The sequence below is a fragment of the Typopeltis vanoorti genome, chromosome 1 (genome assembly GCF_054136105.1).
Source record: "Typopeltis vanoorti isolate ZY-2024b chromosome 1, IOZ_Tvanoo_1.0, whole genome shotgun sequence".
Taxonomy (NCBI): Eukaryota; Metazoa; Arthropoda; class Arachnida; order Uropygi; family Thelyphonidae; genus Typopeltis; species Typopeltis vanoorti.
Window position 1 is genome coordinate 22,299,415 of NC_143549.1, and position 18,652 is coordinate 22,318,066.

An 18,652-nucleotide genomic window follows, 5' to 3' on the forward strand; every position below is an offset into this window, starting at 1 on the left:
TAATTAATTAAGCAGAATGTGTTGGTAGTTAGAGGTGTAAGAAGGAAGGAAGCCAGGAAATGAGTCAGATGAATGATTGCAGTGGAAAGTAGCATTGTAGGGAGACTATAGAGAAGGATTTGAAAATGGAGCAGATGTCAAAAGTATGTCTGACAGGAAGAATGAATGAGACTGTGGTGAGGAAAGGAAATGCAGAAAAGTTGACTGTGCTGGTTGGAACAAATGACTTGCAAGGACACGTGAATGACGTAGTGTTTAGTTTGCAGGTGTTGCTAGAGACAATGAAGCAAAATAGCATGAGAGGTAGAATTGTGAGTGTGTTAGTGTGTTACTAACTGTGCTACTATCATACCAACATGTGATAGTAGCAAGCCGAGGAGAAGAGCAACAATCATGAATGCCATGATAAGTAGAATGTGTAGGAAGAGAGGACTAAGTTTGTTTATGTATGGGATAAATTTGAAGATAGGAGAGAGCTATTTGCTACAGATGGTCTGCATCTAAGTGAGAGAGGTAAAATGAAGCTAAATGAGAGGAGAGCTGTTTAGCACAAATTTTAGATATTTAGTGAGATGTTGCTACAGGCCAGGAAATGCAAAGAGAGATGATTTTGAAGTGTACAGACAGAAAAGATGGGTGGATAACAGGAGGGTGATTTTAACTATGGAAGAACTGACTAGAGGAGAAAATATCATGCGTACGGAGACTGAATTTCTTGAGCTAAGGGACAATTATCTTATGCAGCATGCAGTTGAAGTGATAGACTGGACTTGAGTGTTAGACTTAATATCTAATACAGCTTTCCAGTTTCCACTTCAGTCATGCAGTAAAATCTCATACTTTCAATGAAATAAGCAAGTCTTTTTAACTTAAATGGTAACATATCCAAACATTACATTACAATACTTATTCCTGACAGAACAACTTACAATATCTCCTACTGCATTCACTTGGTTAAAAATTAACACTACATATATTATATTTAAACAAACCGCAACTACATAAAAGAAAAATCACAATTAACACGTTGCCTGCCAACTACGAGATAATGTGTAGCAAGTGATCTGGCCGAGAGGGCCAACTACGAGTTATCTCGTAGTTCCTGGACTTACCTTTTTCGTGCGAGTACATTCATAGTATATAAGCGTAACTAAGGATAGTTGGCTTCTGGGAAGAGAACAAAAAATCAAGGCTGGCATACATGAACAGAAAATTTATTCATACAGTGAAAATTAAATACAAGGTAATAGAACAATTTTATTTTTTGTGATATTTTTTAAAACAATCTTCCACACAAAGTGCTGGCTTCTCTTTGCAAGCTGAACAATAATAACGTGTTTCGTCGTTTTTTTAGCTTGGGTACAAATTCAACATGGCTTTGTTGGATGCAGTTTTTTTTTTCGGTAGGTGCAATACTCTCTAAATAATGAACTTCTTCTGATCTAACTTTCTTTGAAACTGGTAGAATCTCTTTTCCAATCAACGCTTCGACAAATGCTTCTCTAAATTTTATAAGTTTTATGTTAGAATTAGTTGCTTTATGAAACAATTTGAATGCATTGTGTATATATATTTCTATAATATGTAATGCAATTTTTTTCGGCCATCTGATGGCTTTCTTAGAGCTGAGTAGTACGACAGCATTTGATCTGATCAGTCAATGCCAGATATTCCCTTATTATAATCTCGAATTATGTTTGGTTTCATCAAAAATTTTCTATTGTGGTTGGACACCTCTACCATTTCAACAACATGCATGTTAGAAATACAAAGCACTTCTCATTTGTCTTTCCATTTACATACTATAGCAGGACCATTTTGCTGCCAAAAAATTTCCCTTTTTTCAATTTTCAATTTACCACTTCTATGGGATTTCCCTTTCTGTTATTACGTAGTGTTCCACACACAAGTTTTTCATGCAGTCAATAATTTCGTAAGAGTAACAGAATTATAAAAATTATCCATATATAATATGTACCCCTTACTGAGATATTCCTCCAGTAAGTGCAAAACAATTTCAGTAGTGTGACCCAAATTATGGTCAGTTTCTTCAGATTTACTGGAGTAAATTTTTATTTTCATAACAAGACCATCAGACTCACACATGGAAACTTAATCTTCCATGCCACAGCATCATTGATTCGTCGATACAGATATTTTTATCTGGTACGTAGTTTTGGTGCATAATATTATTAAAATGATTCAATATCGGTCTTACCGTGTATAGTCTGCCAGAAGATGGTATTGAGTTATCAGCAAAGTGAAAATAACACAATAACAACTGGAATCTATTTCGACTCACATGTAATAGCCAAAACATATATTATAAAGGATTTCTACTCCAGTAATGCTCTATTGTTGGAAAAGAACTAGGGCCCATTTGTATAAAAGTCCAATAAAAACTTTGATTTCTGTGAAGCTGATGTTCTTCCATTGTGATGCCCTGTGAGATTTTCTTGCTCATGTAAGTTTGGCAATTTCTTGCTCAGCATATAAATTAGTTTGTTCGACCAGTAATGCAAGAAACTATTCTGAAAAAAAATAAGTCCACCAATGTTTGTACTGTAAAATCTGTTGTGTCCAATTTCAAACCAACGTTCTCTTGGAAAATAAATTGTTCAGGATTTTGTTATATTTCAGATACATCAAATACAAACACAAATTACTGTTTTTCAGATACATCATATACATCAAATACAAACACAAAATTATTGTTTGTATTTGATGTTGTTGCTTGGGAAGTATCAGGAATATCTTTCAAATCCTCAGAAGGTTAATAATCGCTACTGTCATAACCATCCTCAGCAAAAATCTCGTCAAATTCTGACTCACTTAGATAAGCGTAGTACTCAAGTTCTTCTTGGGTTAATGGTCTTTTCTTATCCACATTGTGGGGGTCTAGACAACAATATATATTATAATAATAATTATAAAGCAAAATATTCAAGAAAGAAGTAAATGTAATGTACTTGACTAAGTTTGATTCACTACTGACTAATTTACACACATATCACTAACTCTGCTTTAGCAAAACAACGACAAGTCTAAGCTGGTCTGAGTATGAATTAATTCAGTTGGCTACTGCGAAGAACTTTCGGTTACACATGCCAACTACAAGATAACTTGTGAGACACCAAAAAAAAAAAAAAAAAAAAAAAAACATTCTATATATTTTTTTTGGTGATTACTATGCATTATAATTATGGTTTTGAATAATATACGATTAAATCAAATTGGACTCTGAGACCCGAATCCTGAAAATTGCCATGGCAGTCAACGTGTTAATATATACTTTTCTCACAATATATTTTGCACTAACAAGAATACTGGTAATTAAAGAAAATTTAAGTTTATACTCAAATAAACATACCACAGAATATCTGTATACATATACCAATGGTCTACATTATGTCTATGCTAAAATTTTGTTAGATAATATCATGGCATCCTTTTCTTATAAAACACAGAAGGATTCTTATAAAACAGGTTTTATAGATGGATTAATTTTTATTCACAGAAATAAATCAGATTTTTACTCTATGCCTCTTCTTTTTGACATATGAGCAGTAAACAAAGTGGCACAGCTACTTTGCTTACTGCTCACATGTCAAGCACAAATAAGCCCTTCATTGGGTTTCTCCAGTAAATGAATACAATGAAACAATGCCAGTCTATAAATATTGCTGAAGCAAGGTTCTAATAAAGCCTTTCAGAATATCTGAGAGCTATCTGACACCGCCTTATAAAAACAGGTTTCTCATCATTATTTTCATAGAATGTTCCACCATACCTGTTATGACAGTCCAAATATGACTTTGGTAAATGTAACCAGTAATTTCATTTTTAAATTTTAAGCATCTATTTCTATCTCTAATCTATCTCTATGTCTTTAAATTATTCTCTTGAATTTCTTCCTACCACTTTAAGGCAGGCTTGAAAGCCTCAAGATGATAGCCACATCACCAAACTAGACTGCAAATGGCCAATAACCTTCTCAGTCGAAATTTTAACTCACTAAAAAGACTCATGAAGATAGCAAATGGACAGACTTGTTTGGTAACGAACTGGCTTGGAACAAGAATTTGAGAAGAAAACTAATGAAAAAAAAAAAAAAAAAAGCAGAAACACACCTATTGGAATATAGCTACCTGGAATGTGAGAAGTATCCGCCACAAAATCATAGAACTGGACCAAGCATCAGAAGAAAGAAATGTGAAAATAGCAGTAATTACAGAATCTAAAAAAAGCAGAGGAACAGACAAAAATGAAATTTATATATATATACATACATATATGTGTACACACACACACACACACACACACACACACACACACACACACACACACACACACACACACACACACACCCTTTGTCCAAAAAGAAACCGAACTTTTGATAGAAAATAAAGCACAGGCCAATTATAATTATTCAAATCATTTATTAGAATCAATATCCTCTCCTTCAGCTTCGATACAGCATTTGGCAAGGTCAATTAATTAGTTAAATGAATTTTTTTTATATCGTTTTTTGGAATAGTGTTGAGGGTCGTGGTTACTGCTGCTTGAACATTTTCAATGGTGTCGTATCACTTTCCTTTCATCAGCAAATTAAGTCAGGGAAAGAGAAAGAAGTCACACGGTGCTAAATCAGGTGAATACGGAGAGTGATTCCAACACACAAACTTGGTTTTTGCTCAAAGACTGTCTCACAATGTTCAAACAATGAGATGGTGCATTATCGTGCAAAAGTGACCAGCTGCTTGCATCACGATATTCATGCTGCATGCGACAAATTCTAGCTATCAATCACTTCAAAACTTCAAGATAAAATTCCCCATTGACTATTTGACCAGGTGGAACAAATTCTTTGGGGATAATGCCTTTCGAATCATAGAAACAAATCAGCATTGTCATTACTTTTGACTTCTCCAAGCGCCATTTTTTCAGATGTTCCTCTTCTGGTGGTCTCCACTCAGCACTTTGTTTCAGGCTCATACTCAAAACATCACATTTCGTCACCAGTAACAATCATTTCAAGGAAGTTTGAGTCCTTATGAGCGGTTTTAATGAGGTCCTTGCAATGTTTAATTCGATACATGTTTTGGTCGTCGGTCAACTTGTGGGGAACAAATCGTGAATTCAATTTACAAAGGCCCAAACTCTCGGTCAAAATGTTGTGCACAACTGATTTTGGAATCCACAATTCATCTTCAATCAATCTCACGGATGATTTCGGGTTTTCTTTGATGAAATCATGTACTTTTTGGATGTTTACTTCGCTCAGTCCAGTTTTTAGACAGCTCAGCTTTTCGTCATCCTCAAGCGTCTCACGACCACTTTGAAATCACTTAAACCACTCATAAACTGAGTACAGGATAAGTATTCATCACCACATGCTTTTTGAAGCATTTCATGTGTTTCAGTAAAACTTTTACCAACTTTAACACAAAGTCAATTGCAGCTCTCTGTTTGAAACTCATTTTCCAACCGTTCATCAAAACATAGTCACTCTTGACACTATAACTCGGCTTCTAATGAAGCCAATGTCATAAACAGTTGATACAACACTAATAAAGGTTGCTGCTTTCGACAACAAAAATATACAACAGGTGGCACCAATAGTTTCTTCTATTTTCACAAAGTTCGGTTTCTTTTTGGACAGACATTCAGAGATACACAGCGGGGTAAAAGCAAAGAGAGCTAAATCTGGTGTAATGATCTTTTTTCCATAAATCTCTTAGAAACAATATAATCCATTACAATGGAGTGATAGAATAATAGAAATGAGAATTAACATAGACAGAGGCTATATGACAGTAACTGGAACTTATGCACCTGAAGAAGGAAAAGAGGAGGACTCAGAAACTTTTACACAAAACTGAAGAACATTTTAAATAAGACAAATCCTAAGGATCACATCTTGGTAATAAGCAAAAGATTGCCTATCACCAAGAAGTGATCTTGGTAATAATGCAAGAATTGCAATAAACCATATAAACCAAACATAGGACCTAGAGAACTTAACTATAATAGGAATGGAAATAGATTAAGAGATTTTACTATAAGCAATAACCTTAAAACAGTGAACACCTTCTTCAAACATAAAGACATTCAGAGATACGCCTGGGAAGCAAGAGACAAGATGCATTATTGATTACATAATCAGCAATATCAAAATGTCAGAAATGATAATAGATACAAGAGTATATAGAGGATCTGAAATAGAATCAGATCATTACTTCTTAATTGGAAAAATAAAATGGGAACCAAGATGGAAAACAAAGTATAGTGCCTCTGTAGTGCAATTGGAAGAACGACAGTACATTGCGCCCTTCAATTGGAAAAGGCCTAAGCTCGAGTCTCATCATGATGGGAATGATCTTTATATGGACTTTTTCAATCGAAGGTGAGTTAGCCTATCTCATACGGAGGTAGCAGGGTTTTTCCTCCTGGAAAGTCAGGTTTTTCATCCCTCATACAGACAAATCAGCCCTTCAGAACACGCAATTTACAGACAAAAAATACTGCTGTGGTGGTGGACAGTAGATGACATTGATGTAGATGATTGGTAGTAGAGGTTCGGTGTAGTGGTGGAGATGGAGAGCTGTACGATAGGTGTCCTCCCGCAATGAGTCTTCGGACTCCTTGGAGGTGTCACGAATAATAATAATAATAAGGAAAATAGAAATTTTGAATCCTTCAAAGTTAGTCTTCTAGACAACAATAGCATTAAAGTACCAAAAAAAATAAAGAACTGGATGATAAATATAAAAGAAAATCAGAACATACAAGAAGAAGAAGAAGAATGGTCAAACCTAAAAATCATAATGACAAAATGCAAAAGAAAGTTTAGGAACAAAGAAAAAGTGGAAATGAAAAACAGGCATATAAAAAACTGGCTCAATCAACCTGAAGACAATAGAATCAAAAATCGAATACAGCAGAAAAAGAGCAATAGCAAAAGCAGCATGCAGGAGAATAAACAGAAATAGATGGGACAATTCTGTAAAAAATTAGAGAGAGACAGTATGCTCAAAAGACCTAACACATAAAATCCTTAAAGATCTAAAGATCTAACTAATGAAACTAGAGAAAAAAGCAGATATTAATACCATTAAAATTGATAATAACATTAAAATGTGATTGTCTGTGGAAATACCAGTGGTGGTAGGCATAGATGGCATTGGTGTAGTTGTGGTCAGTTGTGATCGAATGGTGGAGACGGAGTTGTAGACCTGGTGCCCTCCCTCAATGAGTCCTTGGACTCCCTGGAAGTGTCAAATAATAATAAAATAGAAACATGGCAAAATTACTACCAAGATCTGTAGTATGATGAAAACATTCAAAACAAAAAAAAAGTCACCCTTAGTAAACAACTCGGACAACTTGGAAAACATCACTTTAACCACGCTACCAGCCAAGACGTCTATAGACGTCATGGTTATCATGGATGTCAAGTGCGTATTAAAATTGTAATACCATTGATATTACATTGAAATATATGATGGATATGAGGATGCGTATTTGATCCATAATGGCTGGTTAGGTGTTAAAAGAATTAACAGAAGCATACGGAATTGCCTCCGTAGCACAATTGGAAGAACGACGGTACATTACGCCCTTCAATTGGAACAGGCCTAAGTTCGATTCTCGTCGCGACGGGAGGAATCTTTATCTAGACGATTTTCAATCGAAGGTAAGTTAGCCGATCTCAGACGGAGGTGGCAGGGTTTTTTCTCCCGGAAACTCGGGTTTTTCATCCCACATACAGGCAAATCGGCCCTTCAGAACACACGCAATTTGCAGACATAGAATACCAGTTGTGGTGGAGGTGGGTGGTAGATGGCGTTGATTCGTAGTAGAGGTTTGGTGTAGTGGTTGAGACAGTTGTAGGTATCCTCCCGCGATGAGTCTTCGGACTCCTTGGAGGTGTCAGGAATAATAATAATAATTAACTCAAAGCAAAACAGAAAAAGCTCCAGGGGAAGACAATATAAACTTGGAACTTATCAAATATGCAAGACCTGAATTCTTGCTCAGGTTACTTAACTTTTATAATATGATTTGGAAAGAAGGAAAATGCCCACAGGATTGGACAAAAGCAATAGTTATCCCAATCTACAAAAACGAACACAAATCTGATTGTAATAATTATTGTGGCATCAGATTACTTAGTACCTGTTATAAAGAATATGAAAATTCTTAGCATATAAACATAAACATATAGTAGACTCAAGATTAATAGAATAAAATGGATTCAGAAAAGGCAGGTCTTACAGACTCTGCATTTACGTTAAAATTACTAATCGAAAAACAAAGAGAAATAAACACAGAAACACACAGCTTTTATAAATTACAAAAATGCATTTGATAAAATTATCAGAGAAAAATTATTGGAAATCTTCGAAGAATATGAAATACTAAACCAACTCTTTAGAGCCTTATTTAATATATATCAAGATAATAAAATATCGGTGAAGTACAAAAATTTAACATCAAGCTGAAAACCAATAAATAGAGGAGTACATCAGGGTTGCCTTCTCTCACTGGTTTCATTTGATATACACATAAATAAAATAATAAAAGACAACCAATGAAGGAGGATTCAAGATAAGCCATAACAACAGATTAGCTACTCTACTTTTTGCTGATGACCAGATAATCCTTGGAAACAATGAAGATAAACTACAAAAATATTATGCAGTCTAAATAACCTGATAAAAATTGTTTTCCACTTAGTTATGGTACAAATTATATATTTGGTTTAATCCTTTATCCAAGTGTAAGCAAACAAATTTTGCGCCTGAAGTAATTTCAGAACTGGGGAAACTAATGGCAAAGGTGGTATGACTTCACATTACTTGCCTTAGTATCCCATAATGCAAAGCACAATTCCTTGCAGACATGTATAATGCTATGCATTAAGGGAAGGGTCACTACCCAGACTGGTTTCGACCTTTATTGAGGTCTCATCAGTGGGAGCCAGACCCAGAGGTGGTGATTCCAAGGTGGAAGTAATGCAGAAGTCCTATTCCCTATATGAGTTGTCAAAAGGTGTCACCTCATTATTAAAATTCTCTGCATTAGAGATAGTTGATAGAAGTTGTTTTCCACTTGGTTATGCTATGAATTACATATTTGGTTTAATCCTTTATCCAAGCGTAAGCAAACAAAAGTTTGCACCTGAAGTAATTTCAGGACTGGGGCAACTCATGACAAAGGTGGTATGACTTCACATCACTTGCCTTAGTATATGGAAATATGACTTCTGCATTACTTCCACCTTGCGATCACCAACTCTGGGTCTGGCTCCCACTGATGAGACCTCAATAAAGATCGAAACCGGTCTGGGTAGTATTATACATGTTCGCAAGGAATGTATAATACTACCTTAATGCATAGTATTATACATGTTTGCAAGGAGATGTGCTTTGCATTATGGGATACTAAGGAAAGTGATGTGAAGTCATACCATTTTTGCCACGAGTTGCCCCAGTCCTGAAATTACTTCAGGTGCAAATTTGCTTACACTTGGATAAAGGATTAAACCAAATATATAATTTGTAACCAGATAAAAACATATGGTATGGAAATATCAACAGATAAATAAAAGTCGTGGCCTTCGAAGGTGCTAATCCCAACAAGAAGCAAAATAGTAATAAATAACAAAATAATAGAGCAAGTAAAATACATTCAAATATTTATATGAAAATTAAGCAGATATAGAATTAAAGACATCAAATTTTTTAAATTTTTGCTAAGCCTACCTTACTTTATGGCAGTAAGATATGGACAATAAAAAAAAGAAGGAAGAAAGAATTGAATCATCCGAAATGAAATTTCTGCGCAGAACTAAAGGAGTCACAATAATGGATAAAATGGAAAGCAGCGAAATCAGAAATAAACTTGAAATTACAAACTCCCTAAATGAAACAGTTATTTGTATAGAAAAAAAAAAATGGAAAGAACACGTACTGAGAATGAATAGAAGCAGAATACCTAAACAAATTTTAAATTGCCACTCAAATGTTATTGGAAAGCTTACCACTAGGAAGCTAGTGGTAAGCTTCCCAATTACAGTTTACCTACAAATTAATTTGTTGTTTTTGAGGACTCAAATATTATTAATCTCATATTTCAGTCCCTAAGGTACTTCTAACTGCTTCAGTCTGCCTAGATCTTGGTCTTTTTTCATCAAATACCTGTTTTGCAAAGGTCATTGATGACTTTTCACTTCCCAATTTTTCTCAGAACTCTCATATTCATAATCAATGACCCTTCATCAAATATTACTTGTAATCCAGCTCTCAGATCATAAGTTAAAATTGGTTTGAATACCATCCTGTACACAACTACTTTAGTGTTTTGGCTACTTTCTCTCTTATTCCATGCAAATTTCTTCAGCTGACTCCCAACTTATTTCTACTCTATTTCAATATTGTCTATTGACTAAGCCTAAATACACTGAGCTTTGCATTAGGAACACCCACTTAATAACATGTTGGTCAACTTCTCTATGCAATTGCAGCTCGCAGATGCAAAGGAACAGATTACATAAAGTATCAAACATCTTCCATGCATAACTCTACCTATGTCTGCTGCAGCAACCCTGTCAGTTCACATTCATTTCATGGAAGAGGATCAGCATTTCTCACACCATTCTAGCATATCCCACATATGTTCAATTGGATTAGTTACCGTCAGGGGAGTTTTTTTTTTTTTTTTTTTTTTTTTGGGGGGGGGAGAGGAAGGAAATGTGGTGAATTCGTTGTCATGTTCCTCCAACCATTCAGTAGAGTGTAATATGAAATAAATGCATTGTAATCTAACGCAGTGTCGGAATTATCACATTTGGTCAATTGCAGCTAGACTCGCCAACATGACAGTCTTTAGACTACGTCGAACAGCCTGCATAATAATAATACAGTAGCCCTTCAAGAGGTTTTGAATAAGCTGGACAGATGTGCTGGACAAATGAATTGCAATGCCTGTTTATGTTACTAAGTGTAAGGTCTTGAAGTTTGGGATCCTTCAATGAGAAGCTTTGTAATCTGTTGGAGAAACCCCACTAGAACAAGTGGAAAAGGCAAGGGACCTTCGGAATGATTGATAGAAACTTGAAGTTTAGGAGATATAAAGCAAAGGTGGTGAAGATAGCCCAGAGAGTTGCTGCACTGAGCAGGATGCTGACAAGCAGAGATAGAAGAGTTGTGGTTGCATTATAAAGCCCTGATCAGAATACATCTGGATTACTGTGCTCAGATTTGGTTGGTAGGATTTGAAGGGGATAAATTAACCTTGGAGAAGGTATAAAGGTGGATAACAAAAATGATATCAGGACTGTACAATGTAGACTGAGTACATGCAGACTACCAAGCTTGGTTGATAGAAGAAGAAGACTGAGAAATTTGAAGTGTTAAGAGCTAGTTACAGGAGACTGACACTGGGGAGTTCTTTCATATGATACATCAAGAGGAAGGAGCAAGAACAAGGAGCCATTCCTGGAAGCTATGAATAGAAGAACACATGAGGGTGAGAAGTGGCATCTTTGCATGAAGAGTGATTTAGACCATGAAATGCATAGGTCTCTATCTTTATGTCTCCTTAATACTGTCTGTATTTAGAATTTTTCATGCTTTCGTTCTTTACACACACTGCTTGGAAAGAAGTCAACAGACAACACAGTATGAGGAACAAACAACCATGGCACCCACCTTAATAAGATGTAGGACCTCCTTTCACTGTGATGACTGTAGCAATCATATGGGGCATACTTTCCACAAACATTTGATAGCAATCAATATGAATTTGGGACCATTCTTCCTGTAGGCATGTAATGAAATCTTGGACTGTTGTGTGTGTCAGAGGTCCCCTGACCTCATCTGATGCTCCACTTCATCCCACAGATGCTCAATAGGGGGTGAGGTCAAGGCACTGTGGAAGCCAGTCAATCCAGTGTGGTGATGTTCATGCCCACAAACCATGCAGTTACAGCAACAGCCTTATGACATGGTGTATTGTCTTGCTGAAAGAGACAATGGTCAGTTCCATAGCAATGCCACAAAGTAGGAACCACTGCATTGTCCTAAATGTTCAGATACCTCTCAGAATTCAATATTCATGGCACCACAAAAAAGTCCAAAGCCAAACCAGGAAAAACCCCATCATCTCCAAATTTCATAGTGAGAGTTACACAGTCTGATAAGAGGCAATTCACTGGGAATCTGCTCCATTGATCGTGATTTTTCGCTCCATAAAAAGCTTTCCAAGCTTCCACGTTCCACTGTGCATGCTCTTTTCACCACTGAAGATGATGCCACATGTTGGTTTAGGTATTGTGGGGATTGCATATTGCAGACCTTCCATGGAAACATGTTGTGAGCATCAGTTCTGAATGTTTTTGTGCAGATTCATGTTCTAGTCAATGGCCATTCAATGTGTTAGCCGACAAATAGCAGATTTTAGATATTATCCTTTGTAGCATCCTACAGTCATGTTCAGTGAGTGTCATCGGTCATCCACTGAGGATAGCACTTGCAGTTGACTCCAAGTGCTTACATCTCAATTTGGCCCAATTTGTCAACAGCCCTGCCCACGAAAATGCTTCTTTCAAACTCTGGCAGTTCCCTTCTTGCAGCCATTTCACCAGGACACATTTGAATTAACTTGGGAACATCATGTTCCTCTAATTTATAAAATATGACATGTGTATCATTATATGGCATGATGCCCCTTGCCCATGGGATGTCTGCTAAATTCTTTCCAATTAGTGTGTGTGTGTGTGTGTGCGCGTGTGTGTGTGTGTAATGAGGTCGATTTACTCGGTTGTTAAACATATTTTTTAAAAGAATTGAATGACATAAACTGAGAGTAAAGGAAAAGGGTTTAATGGTATCACACGACTAGTTTCGGCTTTTCACAGCCTTCTTCAGGTGTTTTTCATAAAAGAAAAGAAAAAACATTAAACATTGAAGATAAAAATTGTGAACAGCACAGGAAAGTCACTGTACATATTTAACGTGAAAATGTTGTAGTTAACGTATTCAAAGCTGTTTCTTCATTGGCCACATTGTTGGGTGAGTGCGTGTGTATAGCATCTCGTGAGTGCCAGTATATGATCACAGCAAAATGACAGTCTGGGAGGTTGTAGCTTAAATTATTATTTAAATGTACAGGGTTGAGGATGATTTCTCTAGATTCTATAATTTTTCTCTCCAATTCATCATGGCAACTGAAAATATTGTTAGCTCTATTCGAAAGGATTCTATGACTATGGTTTTGATCATCAAAATCGGCAGAAAAAAGGATATGGCTGGATAAAGCACTGGCACATGTTCTCTTGTAAGTGATATCCCTCCTGTGCTCCTCCATACGCAATTCAATAGACTTATCTGTCTGGCCAAAGTAAGGAATGTCGCAGTCACATCATATCTTGTATACACCGAGATATTTTAGGTTGTGATGGCTAGGCTTTGGATGGCTCACTAGAGAGCGGATCTTAGGAAGCAGAGTGAATAAAGTTCTAATGTTATATTTTTTGAGAACCTTGGCTAATTTTTGAGAGACTGAGCTTATGTATGGTATAGATATATTGTCTTTAACGTTATTCATTTCTTCAGAATGGAAACTAAAAGGATTAAAAAGGTATTTTTTAGTAATTTTTTGAGAATAACCATACAGTCTGAAAGTAGATCTAAGAAAATTGATTTCTTTATGAAGTTCATCTGGGTCGTCAAGAAGAGAGCGAGCTCTATGTCCCAAAGTAGAAATAATTCCAAGTTTCTGAGGAGGGAAATGATGGGACTGACTATGGAGATATCTATTGGTGTGTGTAGATTTTCTGTACATCGAAATATTAAGTTTTTCAGAAAAATGGGTCAGTTTCATGTCCAGGAAAGGCAGGGAACCATTAGTTTCAAATTCATCCATGAATTGGATATTCGGGTGTTGACTACTGAGATGATCAAGGAAATCCAGGAGAGAATCATGTCCATGGCTCAAATGAGGAAAATGTAGTCCACATATCGTTTCCAAATTCTAGATGCTAAGGAATAGGAAGAGATAGCTTTAACTTCGAAATCTTCCAGATAAATGTTGGTAAGTACAGGAGATAAAGGATTACCCATTGCCAGACCATGATTTTGCTTGTAGATGGTGTCCTGAAATCTAAAGTATCCAGACTTGATGCAATGAGTAAGTAAGGCTAACATTTTTTAGATAACTTATCTTTGAGTAGTGTCAGGACTTTGTCTGTATGCACATTTGTAAACAAGGATATTATGTCAAAGCTAGCCATGATGTAATTTTTTTGAACAGTAATATCTTTAATGTATGATACAAAATCCACAGAGTTGTTAATAAAAGACGAAGACTTGCCAGAAAAATATTCAAGGTATTTTGTGAGATATTTTGAAAGGTTGTATGTTGGTGAATCAATGCCCTCAACAATGGGACGAAGTGGGGTATTTTCCTTGTGAATCTTGGGAACTCCATATATGCGTGGCATGAGTGGATGGAGAGAGCGAAGAGAAAGGCAAATGTTTCTAGACAGTTTAGAAGTTGTTTTTAATAAATTGTTGGTACGATTTTGAAGTTCACGTGTGGGATCTCTCTCAAGAATTGAGTAAGTGTCACTCTGTGGTAATTCAAGCATCTTATATTTATAATCTTCAAAGTTAAGCACAACTGTGGCATTGCCCTTATCTGCGGGAAAGATAAGTATATTTCTGTTATTTTTTAAACTCTTAAGAGCCAGTCATTCCGACGAAGAGATGTTATCTGTTGGTGGTTTAGCATTGTTAATGATAAAGATGGATTCAATATGGAGAAGTTTTGCATCTTGTGAAGGGTGGAAGGAAGCAGCCTTTTCTATCTTGGTGAGGAGTGATTCTCTTGGAATAGATTTTGGAGAAGGAATAAAATTTAAACCCTTGCTGAGGATACTTTTCTATCTATACATTTTTATGGCTGACTATTTTAAAAAATCACTCACGATACTGACACACACATACACACACACAACATATAAATACACAAGAGGTCACAGACCTACAGATATTCTTCTTAAACAGTCAGAAAGTGTAGTCTCTGAGGAGCATTCCAGGGAAAGGTCATTATGAATACAGAACTCAGTGAGATAGAATAAAAATAACTAGCAGTAGCAAGTTCAGTTAGAATCAGTAGTCTAACTATAAAAGGACACTAGGCAGCTGTTGCTGACATTGCTGTAGGTTTAGCAAAAATGGGAGGCATAATGAACATTAGTTCTGCTGAACTAATGTTCCGTGAGTGAACTAATCATCCACAGAGATATCTGAAAAAGAGAAATAATGCAAAAATTGACTATCTGTAAGAAAGCAGGTAAAGAGAGTCTGTGAGACAGGGATCATTATTCAACCATACTGCAGTCTTCTGAACTACATCAAGAATTTTTTAAAGGTTTCAAGTGCATCATTCTACACTACCCTAAATGTATAATCAGTATAAAGGGTGGGAAAATTGGAAATTCGCAGAGTAAACAACTAGACAGAAGAGAAGTATGTCTTGAGTGAAAAAGGATGCAAAGTTTTTTGGAAACTGAAGGTGCTACAGTGATGAGATTATATAAGAAAAGGCAAGAAGTAAGACTCAGCACTGCAAGGAAAGAGATTGGTCTTGACTGTTAAACTGAGACTATCAAAGGTAAGTGGAGAAGAACTAAATTTTTTTCTTCCAAAAAAACAGAAAAAAGAATGTTTTGGAAGAACCGAAGGTGATCAGCTGGAAGAAGTGCCAACCAAGTTGTTGTCACTCCAGTGAAGGCTGGTGTGAAAATTATGGGTGAAAGCACTTATTTCATAGATGATCTTGAAGCTTGAGATGTTTAAGCACTGCAACATTCATTCATATGAATACCAATCTCTTTGGAATAGAAAAAGAATTTTTAAAGAGATTTTAGTTACATTACACCAAATGTAAAAGCAATATTCCAAGTTTGGGCAGATCCAGAATTTGTATACAGTTAAACAGTTATCTTTTCTTTTTTTTTTTGGAAGGTAAGAATGCTACAGAAGTAACGTAATTATGTCAGGACAAGCTCAGAATAGAAATCAGTCCAAGAAGAGATATTTGGTCTTGAACATTGTCAAATGTCAGGGGAAAAGGAAAAAGATCTTTTTTCTTGTGAGAAAAGAGACAAAACTGTTTTGGAAGTACTGAAGGTGACTACATTATCTAACATTGAGGGATTGAGTGAAGATCAATGTTTAAGACAGTTACCGGGTGGCACTCACGAGGTTTGTCATATAAGCAATATAAAAAGGCTTATATGGCTATCATCGTATATGCTATCATCAACAAATTCTAAACAGAGTTTTGGTCAGTCAAAGCAGGTCATTTATACATATGAGGAAGATGATAGGTGAAATAAAAGTCCTGAGGAACACCTTATTAAAAAAAAATCTGAAGAGTGAGAGAACTCCTTCTCCCATTACACACAACAAAAAATCTGAGAGAAAATTAGCAAATCCAATTGAATGTAGACCATAAGATGGCAATTTGCTGAGAAGGCCTCGATACCAGACACTATCAAATGCCTTGGAAATGTCAAGTGCAAATGTCTCTCACATGTCCAGAGATGGATGATATAAGCCAGGAAATCTGCTGTGAACCTTGATTAGCAAAATCCATATTGGCAGTAGCCAATTAGCTGACAGTTCTTTATATATCGAAGTTGACTATTGAAGACCTTCCCCATTACTCTGGACAACATTTCAGTGATATCAATAGGTTGACAGTTTGATGGCAGAAAATTATCCCTCCCTTTACTTTATTTTATTTTATTTTTTTTTTGGAATTGGCTATGAGATTCCAATCAATGCAATTCCATCAGAACCAGCTGGCATTCAGGTTGTTCAAGATGTCTCTGATGGAAAACTACAGGAGACATGAAATGGAATGTTCCAGGTAAAGAAAGAAGTGACTTGCCTTCATCATTAATGTAGGAGATGGAGGAAAAGAATGATGCCAGTAGATCTTATCTTTAAGTGATGAGCTACCATCTGGGTGAGAACAAAGTGGAATGCTCAGATGAATAAAAGCTGCATCCAACAGCTTTTGTAAGGGACAAGACAGCCAACAGTGCATACGACAAGTTTATTATATTTAGCTCTATCAAAGCCAGACTTAGACCATTTTAATGAGAGTTTAGTTTTGCAAGTACTGCAGGCTTCAGTGTAGGCTGTAAATGAAGCTGGAGTTTTTGTCTCAAGTCACTTATGATAAGTTATTTTCTTGGATGGCCCTGGGACACTTTTGAAAAATCATGACCTGGATACAATGTTGAAATTTTGAATAGAGTGAGAAATTAAAATCTCCATTCTGCCATGGATAATTTCTCCAACAAGCTCAATATAAGCATCTGGATCTGAAGATGATGACAAAAAGTAAAACTCTTGAGGACTGTCTCACTTGGCATTGTTGTAGTGCCAAAGGAAATGAGGTTTTGAATGGCCGAGGTTAGAACAATCCACTAGAGATGAAACTCGGATGAGATTGTGACCTGAATTAGAGGAGCAGTCACCTCAACAGAATACATGGAAGACCTAGTTAAAAAAAAAAAAAAAAAAAGTCATAAGCTGCGTGAGTGGATTATTAAGCATTATGGTTGAAGGATGATTTGTTTTAAATCATTACTTAAATCATTTTTAATAAATGTTTTAAATCATTAACATTATTCTCCTTAAAAGAATTTCACCACTTATCGAAAGAGCACTCCCAATTGAACAAGCTGGCTTCAGCCCAGGAAGAAGTTGCTGTGACCAGGTCCTGGCCCTGATAACACAGACTGAAGCAGGCTTCCAAAAGAAACTTAAATCTGGAGATACTTTCACTGACCTAACATCAGCTTATGACACAGTCTGGATCAGGCACATCCACCTAAAGCTAGGAAATATCATACAGTGCAAAAAAAACCTTCCAGCTTTTTGAATCCATTCTCTCAACAGAAAGATCCAGGTACATATTGACAGAAAAAAGAGCAGGCCCAGATTCCTTCACAATGGTCTCCCTCAGGACTCTGTGTTATCCCCTTTACTTTTTAACATCTATGTATACGACTTACCACATACCAGTTCAAGCAAGTATATATATGCTGATGACCTAGCGATCCTACATCAATCTACCTCCTTTGCCAACCTGGAATCAACCTTGAACACCCTGGAAGAGTACTTCAAGCAGTGGTACTTGAAGCCAAATCCAACAAAAACTGCATCCACAGTATTTCACCTGAACAATGCAGAGGCACAACACCTCAACCTTTCTTTCTGTGGAAAAATGGTAGAACACGAACCTCACCTGAAATACCTTGGAATGAGCCTGGACAGAAGAATAACCTACAAAAGGCATATCACCAACCTGTCCAACAAAATTAAAACGTGAAACAATATCATTTCAAAGCTTACTGGAACAACCTGGGGTTGTGGTGCAAGTCTTAAGGTCGTCTGCACTAGCCCTCACATTCTCTGCAGAATATTGTGCCTCCTGTCTGGGAAAGAAGTGCACACACTAACATTATAGACACCCAGCTAAACTCTACCATGCACACAATTAGTGGGACAGTGAGAAGCACCCCTCTCTCCTGGTTGCCTGTCCTATCTAACATTGCTCCACCAAA

The 18,652-nt window shown here is 36.3% G+C and overlaps 1 protein-coding gene across 1 annotated transcript in view; it reads right to left on the reverse strand.

Annotated features, from left to right (window-relative positions):
* Positions 1-18,652, reverse strand: part of LOC150109827 (RNA helicase Mov10l1-like) — a 223,644-nt gene that overhangs the window by 62,764 nt on the left and 142,228 nt on the right. The window lies entirely within an intron of this gene.